Below are 20,900 nucleotides of genomic sequence, written 5' to 3'. Positions count from 1 at the left end.
GCTAACGATGCTAAGATTCAATGCCGAAAGAAGATAGTAAGGGTAAACCCACCCGGAAAGGAATCATTTATGGTGTACGGGGACAAACAAAGAGTGATTTCTGGAACCATCTCCCTGATGAAAGCCAGGAAATGTTTGTCCAAAGGATGTGCATCATAATTGGCATTTGTAATCGACGCCAAGAAGGAGAAGAAAGAGGTGCAGAAGATACCGGTTGTTTGTGATTATCTGGAAGTCTTTCCCGAAGATCTTCCCGGATTACCACCTGATAGACAAGTGGAGTTTTGTATAGACTTCTTACCAGGAACAACACCGATAGCAAAGACACCTTACCGATTAGTACCGAAGGAGATGAAGGAGCTCATGAAGCAACTTCAGGAGCTATTTGACAACGGTTTCATTCGACCTAGTTCATCACCCTGGGGAGCTACTGTGTTATTCATGAAGAAGAAGGATGGAAGCATGAGAATGTGTATAGACTACCGAGAGCTAAATAAGGCAACAGTGAAGAACAAGTATCCATTGTCGAGGATTGACGACCTATTCGATCAGCTGCAAGGTTCGAGCTACTTCGCAAAGATCGATCTTAGGTAAGGATATCATCAGCTGAAAGTGAGAGATCAAGATATCGAGAAGACTGCATTCAGAACGAGATATGGACACTACGAGTTCTTGGCTATGTCGTTTGGACTAACCAATGCTCCAACAACATTCACGGATTTGATGAATAGGGTTTGTAAATCATTCCTCGATAAATCTGTGATAGTGTTCATCGATGACCTTCTGATCTACTCGAAAAGCCAAGAGGAGCATGGCAAGCATCTACGAGAGGTGTTGGAAGTGTTAAGGAAGGACAAGCTTTAAGCTAAGTTCTCCAAGTGTGATTTTTGGATTCGAGAAATCCAATTCTTGGGTCATGTGGTTAACCAGGAGGGAATAATGGTTGATCCAGCAAAAATCGAAGCTGTAATGAAGTGGGAACGTCCGAAAAGTCCCACGGAGATTCAGAGCTTTCTAGGATTAGCTGGATATTACCGATGATTTATCCAAGGCTTTTCTTCGATAGCTGCTCCTTTAACAGCGTTAACCCATAAAGGATCTACGTATACATGGAGTGAGAAATACGATGAGGCATTCGAGAAACTAAAAAAGAAGTTATGTGAAGCATCGATACTTTCTCTACCCGATGGAGTTGAAGATTTCGCAGTTTATAGTGAAGCTTCTGGAGTCGGGTTGGGTTGTGTTCTGACCCAAAGAGAAAACGTGATAGCATACGCATCTTGACAATTGAAAGATCACGAAAAGAACCACCCCACTCATGATCTGGAATTGGCAGCGGTAGTATTTGCCTTAAGGACTATGACTGTGAGATACTTTACCACCCAGGTAAAGCAAATGTTGTTGCTGATGCTCTCAGTCGGAAAATCAACCATGAAAGGAAAAGGCCAAGAGCGTTGAGAATCGAAGTCATCTTGATAATTGTGGAAAGTATCAAGAAAGCTCAAGAAGAAGCTTTAGAGAAGAATGACCGAAAGGAAGAACGTTTGGGCAAAACATTAGTGTTCAGTACAAACAATCGAGGACTAAAGGTATTCCAAGATCGGATTTGGGTACCTAAGATGGGAGGAATAAGAGATATTTCAATGGAAGAAGCACACAATACCATGTACTCGATTCATCCCGGTAGCACTAAAATGTATAGGGACCTAAAACCCTACTACTGGTGGCCGATGATGAAACTTGACATTGTGAAGTATGTGGCCGAGTGTGTAACATGTGCGAGAGTTAAGGCACAACATCAGTAACCGTATGGGAGTTTAGAACCTTTACCCGCACCCATGGGTAAATAAGAGGATATCACCATGGATTTTGTGACTAAACTGCCCAGGACGAAGAATGGTCACGACATGATTTGGGTAGTCGTGGATCGTTTCACTAAGAGTGCACACTTCATAGCAGCCAACGAGAAGTGGTCTATGGATAAGCTCGCAAATGCTTACGTGAAGGAAATTGTAAGACTTCACGGTGTTCCTCTTACGATTCTATCAGATTGTGATAGTCGTTTCACATCAAGGTTTTGGAGGAGTCTACAAGAGGAGTTAGGTACAAAGTTGTGTTTAAGTACTGCTTACCATCCGCAAACCGATGGCCAGAGCGAAAGAACGATTTAGACACTGGAAGATATGATGAGAGCATGTACTCTCGTGTTCCAAGGGAATTGGGATGAGCACTTACCTTTGGTAGAGTTCTCATACAACAATAGTTTTCACTCGAGCATCAAGATGGCACCTTATCAAGCGATTATGGATAGAAGTGTCGTACGCCATCTTGTTGGCTTGAAGCTGGAGAGAAGTAGTTTATGTGTCCCGAGATAGTCCATGAGACTGCTGAGAAGTTGAAAGTGATTAGGGAAAGGATGTTATCAGCTCATGATTGTCAGAAGAGCTATGCTGACAAGAAAAGACGACCAATGACTTTGGAAGTTGAGGATTCCGTTTTGCTTAAAGGCTCACCGTGGAAGGGACTTATATGATTCGGAAAATGAGGAAAGTTGAGTCCAAGGTTTATTGGACCGTTCAAAGTTCTTCAAAAGATAGGGAACTAAGCTTAAAAGCTCGAATTACCCGAAGAACTCAATGGTATTCATAACACCTTCCATGTGTGTTATTTGAGGAAATTCACGGGATATGTTCCCAACATAATTCCAATCTCAGAATTAAGGATGGATGAGAATAAAAAGTTGATCGAAGAGCTCGAGGCAATCGTTTACCGTAATACGAAAAAGTTACGACGCAAGATGGTCGACTTAGTGCTAGTCCGATCGAAACATTCGAATGGGCCGAATCTCACTTAGGAAACAGAGGATGACATGATGAGTCGCTATCCACATCTGTTTGCTGATGCATGATTCCGGGACGGAATCATCCTAACGGGGAGAGAATTGTAACGCCCGAGTTTTGGGGCTAAGCATATTTTTCAATGTAATAGTCTAGGTCAACTATTGTAACTCTTTTTGAAGTAATAAAGATGAAATATTTGAGTGTTATGTGAATTATGTGTATTTATGTGCTTATTAGTTAATTATAAATGTATAATTAATAAAGAATAAAACTAAGCGTCAAAATTAAAGTGTGAGATAAGCCTGATATCCTTATATAAAGTTGTAGTGGTCGAAAAAAGGATTCCGGAGATATAAAGAACACCGATATCCGAGTTATAACGAAGAAGTTATGACCCGTTGAAGTTTCGCGACGGAACCGACACAATACCGGGAAGCGTAAATAGTGAATTTACGATAGAGCAAGATTTAGCCTTAGCGATCTAAATGAAAGTTGTATCATATGTTAAACTAAGAACATCAATAAAATGAACGCCCAAATTTGACTTCGTATGAAGAAGTTATGATTTTTCGAAGTTTCGACTTAGCAGTGTACAGCTCGAAATTTGATTATTAGACCGAGTGGTTTTTCAGCCGACACGACCTAAATGAGAATCGAAGATCTCGTTAAAAGTAATGTAACAAGAAAAAGATGGGCAAAAACGAATGTCAGATGAAGAAGTTATGAGGATTTAACGGACCAATCCTGTCCCGGCCTTTTAATAATATAAAATTTAAAATCGAGTCAAAATTAGCCGACAGAGTCTAAACGAAAGTTGTAGAGTACGTTCCCACCTTTGCGTGGATATAAAGAACGTCAAAAATGGAGCTTTGAATGCACAAGATACGAATTTTTGAAGTTCGGAATTGAATTTACGAGACCTAGTGCGAAGTAGCTGATGTGGCAGCGCCACAGCCGTCCGATACCGATGACATGGCTCGCTTCTGATCAGCGCCACATCGCCTCGCCTTTGCCCTACGCCCCGCGTACGAGATCCGGTACGCCCAGCGTACCATCGGGTCTTATCGATCCAGAGTGTGAGACAGCTGGCTTCGGCTGGCAACTCTATCCGAGAGTACGCCCAGCGTACCACCGAGGTCCAGTCCCTATAAATAGATGCGAACACTTTTAGATTTTTCACACCATTTCTCATTCTCTATCTAAAATCTTTCTCTCTCTAGGGTTTTGAACCCCCCCCCCCCCTAAAGTCTAGGTTAACCCCTAGCACCCTAAGGAAGCCCCAAGGCTCCCGGAGTCCCAAGAAAAAGGAGTCTTTCGATTTCGAAACGCTGCTCCAATTAAGTTCCGGTTTTTCGATAAAATTCGTTGTAAGTGAGCTACGCTTACACAATTTTTAATATAACTTTCAAATAATTATAGGAATGTTATTAGGTTCTTAAAATAATTATTTGGGCTATAATTATGAGTTATATTGACTGTTATTAACGCTTATATAATAATAATAACAATAGTCAGACTATTAATTTGTCGCGGTTATCGTTAGACTAAACCCTAGTGGTATTGTTACTAGGTTTTATCGAAGGAAAATCGTTTTGAAAGTATCGAAGCATTGTCCGAGTGCTGAGTCACCACCTTTCAGCTGAGTGCATAGTTACTTTCAGCTTACACATAGATATGAAATATTTTTATATAAATTACGTGCTATGTGTGCATATTATCTGAATACTTGCTGTCTATGATGGATGAACGTTTTCATACATGTTTTCAATGATTTAAAATGTATATGTATTTTATATCTATGAAAATGTTGGGGTAAAACATGGGTAGATGTAATAGGTGATGTGTGATAAAATGATGAGAGGCCTCGATGTTGATGTTGTTGATTCTGTCATCTAGCAGAGTATGGATGACGACCACGTACTCTTCTAGACAATCCAGTGGAATACTAGCATGCTTGCAACCTGTAGGTTTTTGTGAACGATGTGTTCACCGGTGTACTCCATCCCCCACACGGTTCCCTTTAGGACATTTATTGCTGAGGAACCCCCTTAGCAGTAGTGTCCATCTTGATGATGATCCTTAGGATAGGTCCCTTATGATAGGTGTTTAGGGACGTAATGTGAGGATAACGGGAATGGGTAATCGGGTTATTGTTGATTGATGAAATTAATAAACTTATTTATTGTGGGTTGAAAACCCTATGTGCTCACCAGGCTCCCAAGCCTGACCCACTCAGTTTTATGTATTACAGGTTGTGGCGCATGAGAATAGATGTGATGTTTTGGATGAGGGATTACAGATATAGTCCTGTAGATATGAAATAATGTAGTAAGGCTTGTATTGTATTGTTTTACTTATGTATTGTATCGAACATGACATCCCAAGTCTTTTAATGAAATACATTTCTAAGGAAATGCTTTTGATAAATCTTTATCATATTATTATTTTGGGACAAATTCCACAACTCTTTTATTAAAAGATAACTCTGGTTTTGAAATAAAGTATAAACAAAACCGGTCTTTTCTGGCCGTGATTTTGGGGATGTCACAGAAACCCTCGGGTCTGCTCCAGTAGCTCGAGATACCCGAGTGGAAATGGGAGATAATTACCATGGATTTCATTACCAAGTTACCCAAGTGTCCGAGTGGGTACGATACCATTTGGATAATTGTCGATCGTTTGACCAAATCCGCTCACTTCATCCCGATCAAAGAGTCATTCAAAATGGAAAGACTCGTGCGGATCTACATCCAGGAGGTAGTTCGACTGCACGGTGTACCTGCATCCATTATCTCTGATCGAGATAGCAGGTTTACCTCCATATTTTGGTAGTCTCTTCAAAAGGCTCTTGTAACTAAACTAGACATGAGCACGACTTATCATCCTCAGACCGACGGACAGAGTGAGAGAACTATCAAAACCCTAGAAGACATGCTTAGGGCATGCATCATCAATTTCGGAAAGTCGTGGGACACACATTTGCCTTTGATTGAGTTCTCATACAACAACAGTTACCACACCAGCATCAAGGATGCTCTGTTTGAAGCCCTCTACGATCGTAAGTGCAGATCCCCTCTGTGCTGGGCCGAGGTAGGAGACACGCAGCTAGCTAAGAGTCGATTCCTCGACAGTGCACTCACTGGTCCTCAAATCATTCTCGAAACCACCGAAAAGATCATCCAAATCCGGGAACGATTGAAAGCTTCACGACATTCGTCAAAAGAGTTACACTGATATACGATGGAAACCTTTGGAGTTCCAGGTTGGAGACCATGTCCTGTTGAAGGTCTCGCCTTGGAAAGGCATGGTACGCTTTGGAAAGGGTGGGAAACTTAATCTGAGGTACATTAGACCCTTCGAGATCCTCGCCAGGATCGGTCTGGTAGCCTATAAACTTCGATTACCTCACGAACTTAGTAACATCCATCCGGTGTTCCACGTCTCGAATCTTAAAAAGTGTTTATCCGATGAAACCCTCGTGATCTCTCTGGACGAGATCCAGATCAAAGAAAACCTAATCTTTGTGGAGGAACCGATTGAAATTATGGATCGAGAGATCAAACGCATGAAACAAAGTCGCATCCCGATATTGAAGGTTCGCTAGAATGCCAAGCGGGGACCGGAATTCACTTGGGAGTGTGAAGACTCGATGTAACAGCCCGGATTTCCAAGTATCTTTTAATTCCATATTTTTTGTATTTTGTGGGGGGACTTGGTAAGTTGGAGGTCGAACTCGCCGAGTCGGGTCGCGGTTTTGGACGAAGGTTCGTGTCCGGACTCGGCGAATCCAAGGGATGGACTCGGCGAGTCTGCGCTGTTTAATGAAACCCTAATTTTCCAGTCCTAAGCCCTATTTAAAGGACCTTATGGCCCTTCATTGCGGCCACCATGATCCTTAAGTGCACCAAAGCAGTTGAGAGTCATTGTGAGTGAGATAAGAGGCTATTTGTTCACCAATTTGTGTGTTATTGCAAGAAAGGAAGGAGAAGATCAAGCTAGAAGAGTTGGGGAGCTTGGATCTGCTTCTATTTCGTCAATGGAAGCTTCTTGAGGTAACTTTCAGATCTAATCTTTGTGTTTTAGTTGATATGTCAAATCTAGGGTTTCTTCTTGCCTTATTTCACTTGTATTTAAAGTCTGAAAGGTCCCATGGAGATATGGAACCTAGATCTGGACATTAGCAGGTCCAGAAGGCCCCAAATGATATGCTTTATGTCCATTCTTTTGAGTTGGAGATTAGGGTTGCCATATTAGAGGTTATTTCCCCAAAAAGAGCCTTGTAAGTGTTGCATGGCAGCAAGACTGGGACTTTACGTGATAAATGAGCTTGGGAAGGCCAGATCTATGTGTGTATGGAACGGATCTGACCGCAGAAGCAAGTTTTAGCTGATGCATGGCATGGACTCGTCGAGTCTGAATAACAGACTCGACGAGTAGCTTGAAGATTGTCCTTAAAACCACCAAGTGAGTAGTCCTGCCGAGTTATAGGTAACTCAGTGAGTCACAGAGAGTTAGAGAGGGATTGACAGGTGGACCGAGTCGAGTTGGGACTCGCCGAGGTGTCCTTGCGACTCAGCGAGTTGAGTCGCGGTGGCCCTGTGATTCATGACCAGGTGGAACTCATAGAGACAGGGGAGTACTCGATGTGTCAAAGGGAAATCCTTGCGAGTTGGTGAAAATGCGTAGACTTGCCGAGTTGCTCTAGTGCACTCGCCGAGTCCGGTCAAATTGACCGTTGACTGTTGACCAGTGTTGACTTGATAGGGATGGTTAACCTTAGTGGTACCATTATTAATTATGGGTATATGATGTTATAGGAGGATTATAGATCGGGGGTTCGAGAACGAGTAATTTCCAGGTTCGTGAGTTATCGAGATATACAAGGTGAGTCTTCTCACTATACTGTACCCGGAAGGGTTTGACTGTGTGACCGAAAGGTCGAATATGATATGAGATTTATGCATTATGTGTGATAAGTTAATCGTTATATGTGCCATGTATGATATGCTTGATATGGGTCAGAAGGCATTATGTTTTGGGCCGGAAGGCGTTGTAAAATGGACCGTAAGGTTGACGTGGGTAGGACCGGAAGGTTTACCCAGACGGGACAGAAGTCCCCTGAGACACATGGACCGGAAGGTCAAGGCCTGGAAAGACGTATGTGCGTAGGTTGTATGCATTTATGCTTACAGTTGTTGTGTTATGTGTTTCAGGTACTAGCGAGGACTGTGGGAAGGCGCCGGTGTGATCGTACACACACACTCGGGGGAAACTATTTTGTGATCTTTGTTATGTAATCAGTCGTAATAATATTGTTTACATTGGAACCTAAATTATTACTCGATGTTTTTGATGTTTGTAAAAATGAAAAAATTGGTTTAAAATTTTCGTCGTTACAAGTTGGTATCAAAGCCTTGGTTTGAGGGACTCGGATACACTTTCGGGCGTAACTGAACTCAAACCGGGGATTTGAGAAAATTTTAATTAATAAATCAATAAAATTTGATAAGTGATTTTGAAACAACCAATAAAGAAGGAGTCTGTACGGTCAGCCAGCGCCCAAACGGTAAAATCCCCAAAATACTCTTACAATATGTGTTATGAGATATGATATGATATGATACGCATGCTAGTAGACTAGGTATTCATATTAGGACTAGAGTGGCCTGATTTTGTGATGCCTTAGTCTAGGGAAACGTGCTTCTATGAGGTGCGTTGAGAGTGAGTGGGTATCTAGTGCATGGCACGAATAGAGTACTCAGGATTCGGGGCTTGGGGAGAAGGACTTGGGGTGAATACTGACGCGGTGTAGTTGGTAGTATTGGGCCCGTACTACTAAAGACACCGGGTCAGTGGGCAACCCAAGTAAGAATCCCTGGGTATCGGAGACTAAGTAGGACTGCGTTATTGAGTGCGATTATGCCCGATAGAGTCTCTGATATTTTTATGTTGTATTTCAGAGACATCATGGTTGGACCACGCCACAGACCTGGTACGGGTAGTGTGACTAACGAGGAGCTTCGTCAGATGATTCATGAGGAGGTAGCTGCAGCGATCCGGGCTGAGATTCCGGAGATGTTTGGGTCTATTCAGAGACGAGTACGTTCCCCAGGTGGAGAGGGAACGGTTGGTTCAGGAGTTCTCGACCCTCAAGCAGGGTAATGATTTTGTTACGGTGATCACGCGGAAGTTTCATGAGAGGGAAATGTTCTGCCCTGAGCAGGTGTCCACGGAGCAGGCTTAGATGAGTTGGTATTTGGAAGTGCTGAGGAGGGATATTCGGGAGTTCGTATCGAACTCGTCATATCATACTTTTGCTGAGCTTCAGGCGAATGCCAGGAAGCGTGAGATCGAGTTGGAGACCCAAGCCAGGGAGGAGGCCGAGTCTCAACGGGTGGATCGGCGGCCGGCTCAGTCTCAGCCGGCAGCCAAGCGGACCAAGTCCGCCGATTCGAGATCCGGAGTTCAGAAGGGCTGCACTTGCGGAAAGTGCGGCAAGGGTCACGAGGGGGCATGTCGATCGGGTGCTTGCTACAAGTGTGGCAAGGAGGGGCACATTGCTAGGGATTGCCCCAAGGGATTCATGGTTTGCTTTCATTGCAACCAGACTGGCCATCGGAAGGCTGAGTGCCCCCAGCTTCGCCAGGGATCTACGCCTGCTGCCAGGGTTACCGAGATTCGACCAGTGAAGGCTGAGGCTCCGAAGGCTCGTGGGAGGGCATTCCAGTTGACTGCGGAAGAGGTCCACGAGGCGCCTAATGTCGTAGACGGTATGTATTCTTTCATGTATTTACCTTTATACTGAGATATTGTGCTTATATTATGATATGCGTAGGTACTTTTCTTGTGAATTATGTGCCTTCTTTGGTATTATTTGACTCCGGTGCGAGTCGGTCTTTTGTATCGTTGGCTTTTAGCCAGCATATTGGTATTGATCGGGAGGTGATGAGTCAACCCCTGCGAGTTTCTATAGCAAATGAGAAAGCGGTATACGCCACTGAGGTGATTCGAGGATGCGTGCTCGAGATTTTTGGGGTCGAGTTCCCTATAGACTTGGTTCCTATAGCTATGGGGGATGTCTGCGTTATCATGGGCATGGACTGGTTGAGTAAGTTTGGAGTAGTCATTGACTGCGAGAGACAGCTGGTGACGATTCGAGACCCTAGTGGGGGAATGCTTACGGTTTATGGCGATGGGACCCGGTGTGAGTCGGCGTTTTGTTCGGCTGCCAGGGCAAGGCAGTGTTTGCAGCAGGGCTGTAATGGATTCATAGCCTATGTGATGGATACTCGAGTAGCCGCGAGGAGGCCTAATTCGATTGATGACGTTCCTGTTGTATGCGAGTTTTCGGATGTGTTCCCCGAAGAGTTACCGAGTGTGCCTCCGAAGAGGCAAGTGGAGTTTCGTATCGATTTGGTTCCGGGAGCGGCGTCCATCGCCAAGGCGCCTTATCATCTCGCTCCACCGGAAATGCAGGAGTTATCCTCGCAGCTTCAGGAGCTGTTGGGAAAGGGATTCATTCAACCGAGTAGCTCACCTTGGGGAGCGCCGATTTTGTTCGTCAAGAAAAAGGATGGTTCACAGCGGATGTGTATCGATTACCGGGAGTTGACCAAGTTAACGGTTAAGAACCGGTATCTGTTACCTAGGATCAACGATCTGTTCGATCAGTTGTAGGGGGCATCTTGGTTCTCCAAGATTGACTTGAGGTCGGGGTATCATCAGATGATGGTTCGGGAGGAAGATATCCAGAAGACTGCTTTCAGAACTCGTTATAGACATTATGAGTTTGTGGTGATGCCTTTTGGGCTCACCAATGCCCTGGCTGTGTTCATGGACCTTATGAACCGGGTGTGCCGGCCAATACTGGATCGGTTGGTAATCGTATTCATCGATGATATTTTGGTGTATTCAAGGTCTAGGGATCAGCATGAGGAACATTTGAGGGAGATTCTTGGGGTTTTGAGATCGGAGAGACTGTATGCCAAGTTCTCCAAGTGTGATTTCTCGTTACGAGAGGTCCACTTCCTCGGGCATCTTGTTAACCAGAAAGGGATATTGGTCGACCCGGCCAAGATTGAGGCGGTGTTGAGGTGGGAGGTGCCGAGATCGCCCACCGAGATCAGGAGTTTTCTGGGTTTTGGCTGGATATTATCGCAGGTTTATCAAGGACTTCTCCAAGATCGCCGTGCCACTTACTAGGATGACCCGGAAGGGTGTTACGTTTTCATGGGGACCGGAGCAACAGTCCTCATTCGAGACACTTCGTCAGAAATTGTGCGAGGCTCCGGTGCTTGCACTCCCGGAAGGGATGGAGGATTTTGTGGTGTACTGTGATGCCTCTATATCAGGTTTGGGGGTGGTGCTTATGCAGAAAGGTCATGTGATAGCGTATGCTTTGAGGCAGTTGAAGCCTCATGAGATGAGATATCCCACCCATGATCTGGAGTTGGGGGCTGTGGCTTTCGCCCTCAAGATCTAGCGACACTATTTGTATGGGGTTCGGTGTACGATATACACGGACCACAAGAGCTTGAAGTACTTGATGGATCAGCCAAATCTGAATATGCGACAGAGGAGGTGGTTGGATGTGGTGAAGGATTACGATTGTGAGATCCTGTACCACCCGGGCAAGGCTAATGTGGTAGCCGACGCGTTGAGCCATAGGGTGGAAAGCGCCCCGATCCGAGATATTTGTATGAGATTCACGGTATTGACCCTGATTTTGGATATTATTCGAGGAGCTCAGGCAGAGGCTGCGAAGCCAGAACATCAGAAGAGGGAGTGGGTTGTAGGTCAGGTATCAGGATTCGTCACGGATGGTCGAGGGCTTATGACTTTTCAGGGTCGGATTTGGGTACCATTTGTGGGCGGTGCGCGTACTATTTTGATGGAGGAAGCACATCGATCGAATTCTCGATTCATCTCGGTGCTACGAAAATGTATTTGGATCTAAGGAAGGAGTACTGGTGGCCCTATATGAAAAGGGATGTCGCATGGTTTTTCGAGAGGTGCTTGACTTGTCGGCAGGTCAAGGCCGAGCACCAACGACCGCACGGTAAGCTGCAACCGCTAGATATTCCCGAATGGAAGTGGGAACAAATTACTATGGATTTCATCACCAAGTTGCCGCGAACTGCGAGGGGAGTCGATGCGATTTGGGTGATCATGGATAGATTGACGAAGAGCGCTCATTTTCTAGCCATTAGTGAGAGCTCTTCTGCGGAGAAGTTGGCGGAGTTATATGTGAGGGAGGTAGTATCGCGGCATGGAGTGCGGATGTCGATTATTTCAGACAGTGCTGTACGTTTCACTTTCAGGTTCTAGAAGAAGTTTGATGAGGAGTTGGGTACTAGGCTGTAACAACCCGAAATTTACATATCATTTACTGTAATTCCTTCGTAGTACAATTCGCGCAACCGATCGTCGTTCCGATTTCGATTTCTGACCTTCCGTTTAAATTAAGTCATTATCTGATACACATTTAAAATGACTTAATGGGTGTCTTAATACAATTAGAAATCATTTTAACACCCAACTTTAGTGATCGGAATATTACTAGAAATTACCGTGTTGGGTTACGGTAACTCAATCGGGTACGACCAAAAGCCTCGTCTAACACTGGTATTGGGTAGAATTCTACCGTGTCCAAAACTTAAACACTATATAAACATGTTTAAGACTTCATTTGAAGCCTTTGGCCAATTTCTCACTAAACTCTTACAACCTCTCTCCTCAAGCTAGAATTAAGATCCAAATCTCAAGTTTAAGGCTTCAAATCTTTAAGGTAACCTTCGTAACATGTTATTCAACACCTTTAGCCTTCAAATTGATGAATTAATTGAGTTTTAGGACCAAGAACATGAGTTTACGGCCAAGGAGCAAGCTTGGGCCGTAAACTCCATTAAATGGGGTTTTAAGCCCTTAAACTCCTTCCTAAACTCAATTGGACTTTAGATATGGCTATAGGACTTCAAGATATGAACTTAGAACATTTGAAACTTTGATTTTGAGCCACTTGAAGGAGTTTACAGCCAAGGCATAAGCTTAGGCCGTAAACTCATGTAAAAGGGGTTTTTCATGCCCTAAAACCCTTCCAAATCAATTATATGGCTTAGATATGAATTATAGGACCTTGGTTTAAGCATTTGGACACTTGAAACATGAAATTTGGGGGACTTATGTGAGTTTACGGCCAAGGTGAGTGCTTGGGCCGTAAACTCCCCAAAACTTGACATAAATCCAATTCTAAGGTGTTAGAAAGCCATCCAACACCACCAAAAGCCGTGGAATAAATCAAGGGACCAACCAAAAATACTTTAAGGGATTTAATCACATCATTTGTGGGATTTCTAAGAGTTTATGGCCAAGGCTTGTTCTTGGGCCGTAGACTCCAACATTTTTGGTGTTAGAATGCAAACTAAACACCCCTAAAGCCTTTAGATGAATTTTAGAAGTCCTTCTATGCAAGTTTTAGACCTTGAAACACTTTGTAGGACCCTACATAAGAGTTTACGGCCATGAGGAGGGTCTCATGGGCCGTAAACTCCATAACACCCCTCAAATGTCCCATAAAACTCATGCTAGGTCTTGGAATAATCCTATTAATCACATGTGAATTGTTTTAACAACATTTAACACCAATTTCATGAAGATTAAGGAGTTTACGGCCAGGAGCCTATACTAGGCCGTAAACTCCCATAGAATAATCATTTTGATGATTTAAATTCATTCCAAGTGTTCCAAGGCAATTTAGATAATCCATTCTAGCAACCCCTATGTCCATTTGAGCCCTTAAACCATCAAAACCACACCCACATGAGTTTACGTCCGTAAAATCATGTATGTGTGTGTTCGATAGTTGTAAACTCATTTAAATGTTTACTTATGGAGAGTAAACTCAAGTCCCAAGTCCCTTGTGCCATTACAAGTCCGAAGATGTCACCCGGGTCACTCCAAACGCCCGTTTTGAGGTGTTTAACTTCATTGGAGTGTAATGTTGCATATGATTAGTGAATGTATCTCTAATTGTATATATATATATGGACATTATATCATTTTACATAGGATCATCACGAGTAATCAAACCCCGAACCAACGTATAGCATTCAAAACCGACACGTTTCCGAGTCCGGTGAGTTCATACCCCTACCCTTTTTCACTGTTTTTCACTGTTTTCAGGGGGGGGGGGGGAACACAAGGAAAGTACAAGGAAATTCTTTTACTCCAAACATGTTTTCAAATGTGTGTTTCATATTCTTATGCTTTTATAACTGATTACTACAACTGATAACAGATTGAACTTACAGATCGCGTAACATATATTTGTGAAATAGGTCTTTAAACTAGTATGTTTTACATATATTTCACAAATGGCTTCCCACATTTTATCAGTTAAAAGCATGACATTAAAACATTTGAACATAACACCTGTACACTGTTTTGTCCTTGATAACACTCCACACACATATAAGAGTGGAGGACTATCATATTATTACTAGTAAATTTGTTATTCCTGTATGATTGGAGACACGTCCTCGGAGAACACTCCACCCAGATTACGCGAGTGGAGGACTACACCCATAACCAGAATCTCTGGTATTTAGAGAGCGTGACTTGAGTGTATAGATCTATATGGGGCTGACTACCCCACACCTGGCTGCTAGCTACAGCCGAACCGAAATGGTTCAAGGGTGACGAAAGTCATAAGTTTGTGGACGAATTATTGCCACATGTGGACTACTTATTGCCACAGGTTTCAGTCTATTGTATGGTTATGGAACTCGCAATTAGGTTAACAGAGATTTACTTACAGTAATAATTGATTACTTTATACATCGTTTACATCTTTTACATCTTTTACTTACTGTAACTAACATTCAGGAAAGTATGGGACTTTCCTGGGAAAACATGGAACCTAATCAGGATTACGTCTTTTACCTTGGATACATACATGCAGGAAAGCATAGGGCTTTCCTGGGGAACACTTACATAACTAGAAAGAGTAACAAACTGGATAACATTACATCTTTTACAATTTGTAACATACAATAAGGAAAGTATGGGACTTTCCTGGTAACACATGATAAGTAAACATAACAGTTTAACTAGTCAGATAACCAACTATACATTTCCACATGAGTAAACATGTTTTCAGTGTACAAACTTACCATACTTTACATTTGTGAAACAATAACCAACCTTTAAGAAAATACGGAATTTTCTTGGTGTACATAACATTTCAGAAACAGAAAGGAAACCGATACATTTTCGTAAAACAAAACCGCTTATGAACTCACCAGCTTTATGCTGATTTTCAAACTGCTTGTGTTCTCAGGTCGACGTTAGAACAGGTACCCGAAGATCCTTTTGCTCGAAGACGGAGTTTATGAAGATCCGTTTCATTTTGTTTATATATATTATGTATCACAACTGTACAAACTTTACTTTTGAAACAACTGTAAAACTTTTATTATGTAATGTAATGGTTGCTTTACTTTACTTACTATGTGCATTGGATTTCATACTCAACGTGGTAGTCAACCCCGGAAAAGTTTTCCGCCTTCGGTTTTTGGGGTGTGACAGATTGGTATCAGAGCCCTTGTTTATAGTGAATGAAGTATACCAAACCTTACATGGTATAAAACTATAAACACTAAAGGGCCTAAGTGCTCTGAGTTAAAAGTATCTTCAAACTACAAGTATTTTCAAAAGTATACAAGTATACCGAACCGTCGTCATCTGTAACCACGAGTAGAACAGAACATAAGTAAATGGGTGTTGTGTACTACGATTAAACCTGGGTAGTTATGTAGTCGTGTCTACGATCAATATAGCCTGGCCAACTATATTCATTCGAGACACGACCAACATGTGCTTCGGAGTGACTGTGGTATGTGGCATGCCTAAAACTTACCCTAATATCCCAAACATCGAATCATTGTCGTAAACAATTCATGAAATACTATGGGAGTATTTCTCGATCCCGATCCTCTGTAGTATTCCTTATTCAAGTGGTTTTTTGTGATTACTCTTAGCGATAAATTATCTGTTCGATATCTCTTTCCTGCTTTATCGCTTACTCGAATCATATAACTGTCATATCTATTGATTCAATGTAGAAGACTTACCATCCTCTTTTCCTTGATCTTATTAGATCAAGATGCCTCCCCGAAAGAGACCTAGCTCAAAGAACAACGACAATCCTTCTTCGCCGCCACCTCCTCCCCAGTTCGATCTAACATCGCTCCAGACGATGATGACCGCTGTGATGGTAGCAGCTATGTCACAAATGAGCCCTAGTGGTTTAGGTGGTGGTACTCAATCTCAAAACCCTGAGGGTAGCCAGGGACACCAAAGAGGGGGTTCCTACAAGGATTTCATGAATGCGAAACCAACATCTTTTAATGGCGCTGGAGGTGTCATTTCCTTATCTCGATGGTTCAAGAAAATTGAGTCCATCTTTGAAATCTGTGCTTGTGCGTAGTCTGATAAAGTCAAATTCGCAGCCTGTACCTTCGTTGATAAAGCCTTGACTTGGTGGAATGGCCGAGTCAAATATCTGACCTTACCCGTAGCCAATGCCATGGGCTGGGAGGCCATGAAGGAACTTCTCATTGCCGAGTACTGCCCCCGTGGTGAAATGCAGAAATTAGAGCACGAGCTCTGGAACCTGAAGATGAAAGGTTCCGACATTGCTGCATATACTTCCCGATTTGATGATCTCGCACTTCTCTGCCCAGGGTTAGTCACTCCTGAAAACAAAAAGATCGAAAGGTTCGTTTGGGGATTATCTCAACCAATAAAGAGTCACGTTTTGGCTGCTCGTCCCAATACCTACGATAGTGCCAAGACCTTAGCACAAATTCTGATTGATCACATCGACGATGTTAAGGAAATCATTACCACTTCTGAGCCGACTCAAAGGAGTGGTGAAAAGAGGAAATTCTGGAAGAAGAAGAAGAAGAAGGGTCAATCTTCTCAAGGATCATCCAAGAAACAATAGACGGTGGCAGTCCATGCTGCTACTACTACTCCTGTTGCTGTTGTTTCTGCCATGGGATCCACAGCCTCAACTCCTACCAGTAAATATGCTGGTAACCTTCCTCTGTGTGAGAAGTGTAAATACCATCATCATCCCGGTCCCTGTCGAGAATTGTCTTGCGCCAACTGTGGTAAGAAAGGGCACACAATTCGATACTGCAGAACTCCTACTCAATCAGCCAACCAATCATCGAGAGCAGGTGTTAGTCAAGCCTGCTACAACTGTGGAGAAGTTGGACACTTTAAAAGGAACTGTCCCAAGAAGTCAACTGCTGATAACACTGGAAGGGTTCTAACCATGGGACGGGAGGAAGCAGTTACTGATCCCACTGTTGTTTCGGGTACGTTCCTTCTCGACAACTCATATGCTAGTATTCTTTTCGATTCGGGTGCTGAAAGGAGTTTTGTTAGTCATGCATTCAAACATAATCTAAAACCAAATCCTCAACCACTAACTGAAACGTTTACCGTCGAGATGGCTAACAGTGAGAAAGAAAGCACTAACGATGTATTCATAGGTTGTACGCTTACCCTAAATGATCACTCATTTCCTATAGATCTCATGCCCGTTTCCATTAAGAGCTTTGATGTTATCATTGGCATGGATTGGTTGAGTCCCAATCATGCTGACATTCTTTGTTACGAAAAAGCTATCCGTCTCAATCTTCCTTCAGATCAAACTCTCGTAATCTATGGCGATAAACCCAGTTCCAATCTTCATATCATTTCTTGCATCAAAGCTCAAAAGCTCCTTCGAAAGGAGTTTGTTGCATTATTAGCTCATGTGCTCAACGAGAAACAAGAAGTTAGAGACCTCGCGAGCATCCCCGAAGTCTGTAACTATCCCGATGTGTTTCCCGAAGAACTTCCAGGAATTCCTCCCGAACGATAGGTCGAGTTCCGTATTGACCTGATTCCTGGAGCTACTCCCGTAGAAAAATCCCCGTATCGCTTAGCTCCGGCAGAAATGCAGGAGTTATCCAGTCAACTCAATGAGTTGCTCAGTAAAGGATTCATTAGACCGAGTTCCTCACCCTGGGGAGCTCCGATTCTGTTTGTCAAAAAGAAAGATGGATCCTTTCGGATGTGTATCGACTATCGTGAACTGAAAAAGTTGACCGTTAAGAACCGATATCCTCTTCCAAGAATAGACGACCTCTTCGATCAACTCCAGGGAGCCAACTACTTTTCTAAGATAGACCTTCGGTCAGGGTACCATTAGTTACGCGTCCAGGAGAATGATGTTCCCAAGACAGCTTTTAGGACTCGGTATGGACACTACGAATTCGTAGTGATGCCCTTTGGTCTAACCAATGCACCGGCTGTGTTCATGGATCTGATGAACCGGGTGTGCCGTCCCTTCTTAGACAAATTCGTTATCGTGTTCATTGACGACATTCTAGTTTACTCCCGAAGTGAGGAAGACCACAAGCAACAATTGAGGCTAGTGTTGGAAACCCTTAGATCTGAAAAGCTATACGTGAAATTTTCCAAATGTGAATTCTGGATACGGAAGGTAACTTTCCTCGGTCACGTGGTAAGCGTGGAGGGTATTCATGTAGATCCTTCCAAGATTAAAGCGATAGAGAGTTGGTCGGCACCGAAAACACCCACAGAAATTCGTCAATTCTTGGGTCTCGCCGGCTACTATCGACGATTCATTCAGAACTTTTCCAAAATCGCCAAACCTTTAACCACTCTAACACAGAAAGGTGTACCCTTTTGTTGGAGTGATAAACAAGAAACCGCATTCCAAACATTAAAGAAAGCCTTATGCAACGCGCCTGTCCTGTCTCTGCCCGAAGGGACAGAGGACTTCGTTATCTACTGCGATGCGTCTAATCAAGGTTTAGGCTGTGTGCTTATGCAAAGAGTAAAGGTGATTGCCTATGCCTCTAGACAGATGAAAGCACACGAGGTCAACTATACCACACATGACTTGCAACTAGGAGCAATAATCTTCGCATTGAAGATTTGGAGACATTATCTCTACGGAACTAAGTGCACGATCTTCACTGATCACAAGAGTTTGCAACACATCTTTAATCAAAAAGACTTAAACATGAGGCAACGGCGATGGGTAGAATTACTCAGTGATTATAAGTGTGAAATCCGTTACCACCCCTGCAAGGCCAATGTGGTAGTAGATGCCCTTAGCCGAAAGGATAGTGCAGACCACAAAGTGAGGAACAAGACGATGACCATCCATTCCAACTTACCCATGCAAATCCGAGAAGCTCAGTATACAGCCCTCAAACCCGAGAACGTGTCAGACGAAACCTTGAGAGGGATGGAAAAGAAACTTGAGATCAGAGGTGACGGAGTTCACTGTTTCATGAATCGAATCTGGATTCCCAAATCCGGTGGATTCAGGGAAATAGTCATGGAGGAAGCACACAGTACCAAACACTCTGTTCACCCGGGTTCGGACAAGATGTACCTGGATCTTAAGAAACAATACTGGTGGCCGAACATGAAAGCTGAGATAGCTACATTTGTGGGTAAGTGTCTGACTTGTGCCAAAGTCAAAGTCGAACATCAGAAGCCTTCAGGTCTGCTCCAACAACCCGAGATTCCCGAGTGGAAATGGGAGATGATTACCATGGACTTCATCACCAAACTACCCAAGTGTTCTATTGGGTACGATACCATTTGGGTAATTGTCGATCGCTTGACAAAATCCGCTCACTTCATCCCGATCAAAGAATCATTCAAGATGGAGAGACTCGCACGAATCTACATTCAGGAGGTAGTACGTCTACACGGTGTACCTGTATCCATTATCTCTGATCAAGATAGTAGATTTACCTCCAGATTCTGGCAATCCCTTTAGAAAGCCCTTGGAACCAAACTAGATATGAGCACGGCATATCATCCTCAAACCGATGGACACAGTGAGAAAACAATCCAAACCCTGGAGGACATGCTTCGGGCATGTGTCATTGACTTTGGAAAGTCATGGGATACACATCTATCCTTGATCGAGTTCTCGTACAACAACAGTTACCACACCAGCATTAGGGCTGCTCCGTTCGAAGCCCTATACGGTCGTAAGTGCAGATCCCCTCTGTGCTGGGCCGAGGTGGGGGATACACAGTTAGCCAGGAGTCGAGTCCTAGACAGTGCTCTCACTGGTCCTGAAATCATCCGCGAAACCACCGAAAAGATCATTCAAATCCGTAACCGACTGAAAGCCTCACGTGATCGTCAAAAGAGTTACGCTGATAATCGTCGGAAACCACTAGAATTCTAGGTTGGAGACCGTGTCCTGTTAAAAGTCTCGCCCTGGAAAGGCACTGTACGCTTTGGTAAGCGTGGGAAACTTAATCCGAGGTACATTGGACCCTTTGAGATCCTCTCCAGGATCGGTCCAGTTGCCTATAAACTTCATTTACCTCACGAACTTAGTAACATTCATCCTGTCTTCCATGTTTCAAATCTCAAAAAGTGCCTATCCGATGAAACCCTAACAATTCCCTTAGACGAGATCGAGATCAATGAAAACCTCAACTTTGTGGAGGAACCGATCGAAATCATGGATCGAGAAGTCAAACGTACAAAACAAAGTCGCATCCCGTTAGTGAAGGTTCGCTGGAATGCCAAGTGGGGACCGAAATTCACTTGGGAACGGGAAGATTCAATGAAACAGAAGTATCCACAACTCTTTTCTTATCCATGATTTGTTTCTTGTCCTATGTTCTAAACTTGAATTTCGGGACGAAATTCTCTTTAACGGGAGGATAATGTAACAACCCGAAATTTCCAAATCATTTACTGTAATTCCTTCGTAGTACAATTCGCGCAACCGATCGTCGTTCCGATTTCGATTCCTGACCTTCCGTTTAAATTAAGTCATTATCTGATACACATTTAAAATGACTTAATGGGTGTCTTAATACATTTAGAAATCATTTTAACACCCAACTTTAGTGATCGGAATATTACTAGAAATTACCATGTCGGGTTACGGTAACTCAATCGGGTACCACCAAAAGCCTCGTCTAACACTGGTATCGG

Source organism: Lactuca saligna, chromosome 2, assembly GCF_052625555.1.
Source record: "Lactuca saligna cultivar CGN05327 chromosome 2, ASM5262555v1, whole genome shotgun sequence".
In the NCBI taxonomy this organism is placed as follows: Eukaryota; Viridiplantae; Streptophyta; class Magnoliopsida; order Asterales; family Asteraceae; genus Lactuca; species Lactuca saligna.
Note: the sequence above shows the minus strand (reverse complement) of the source record.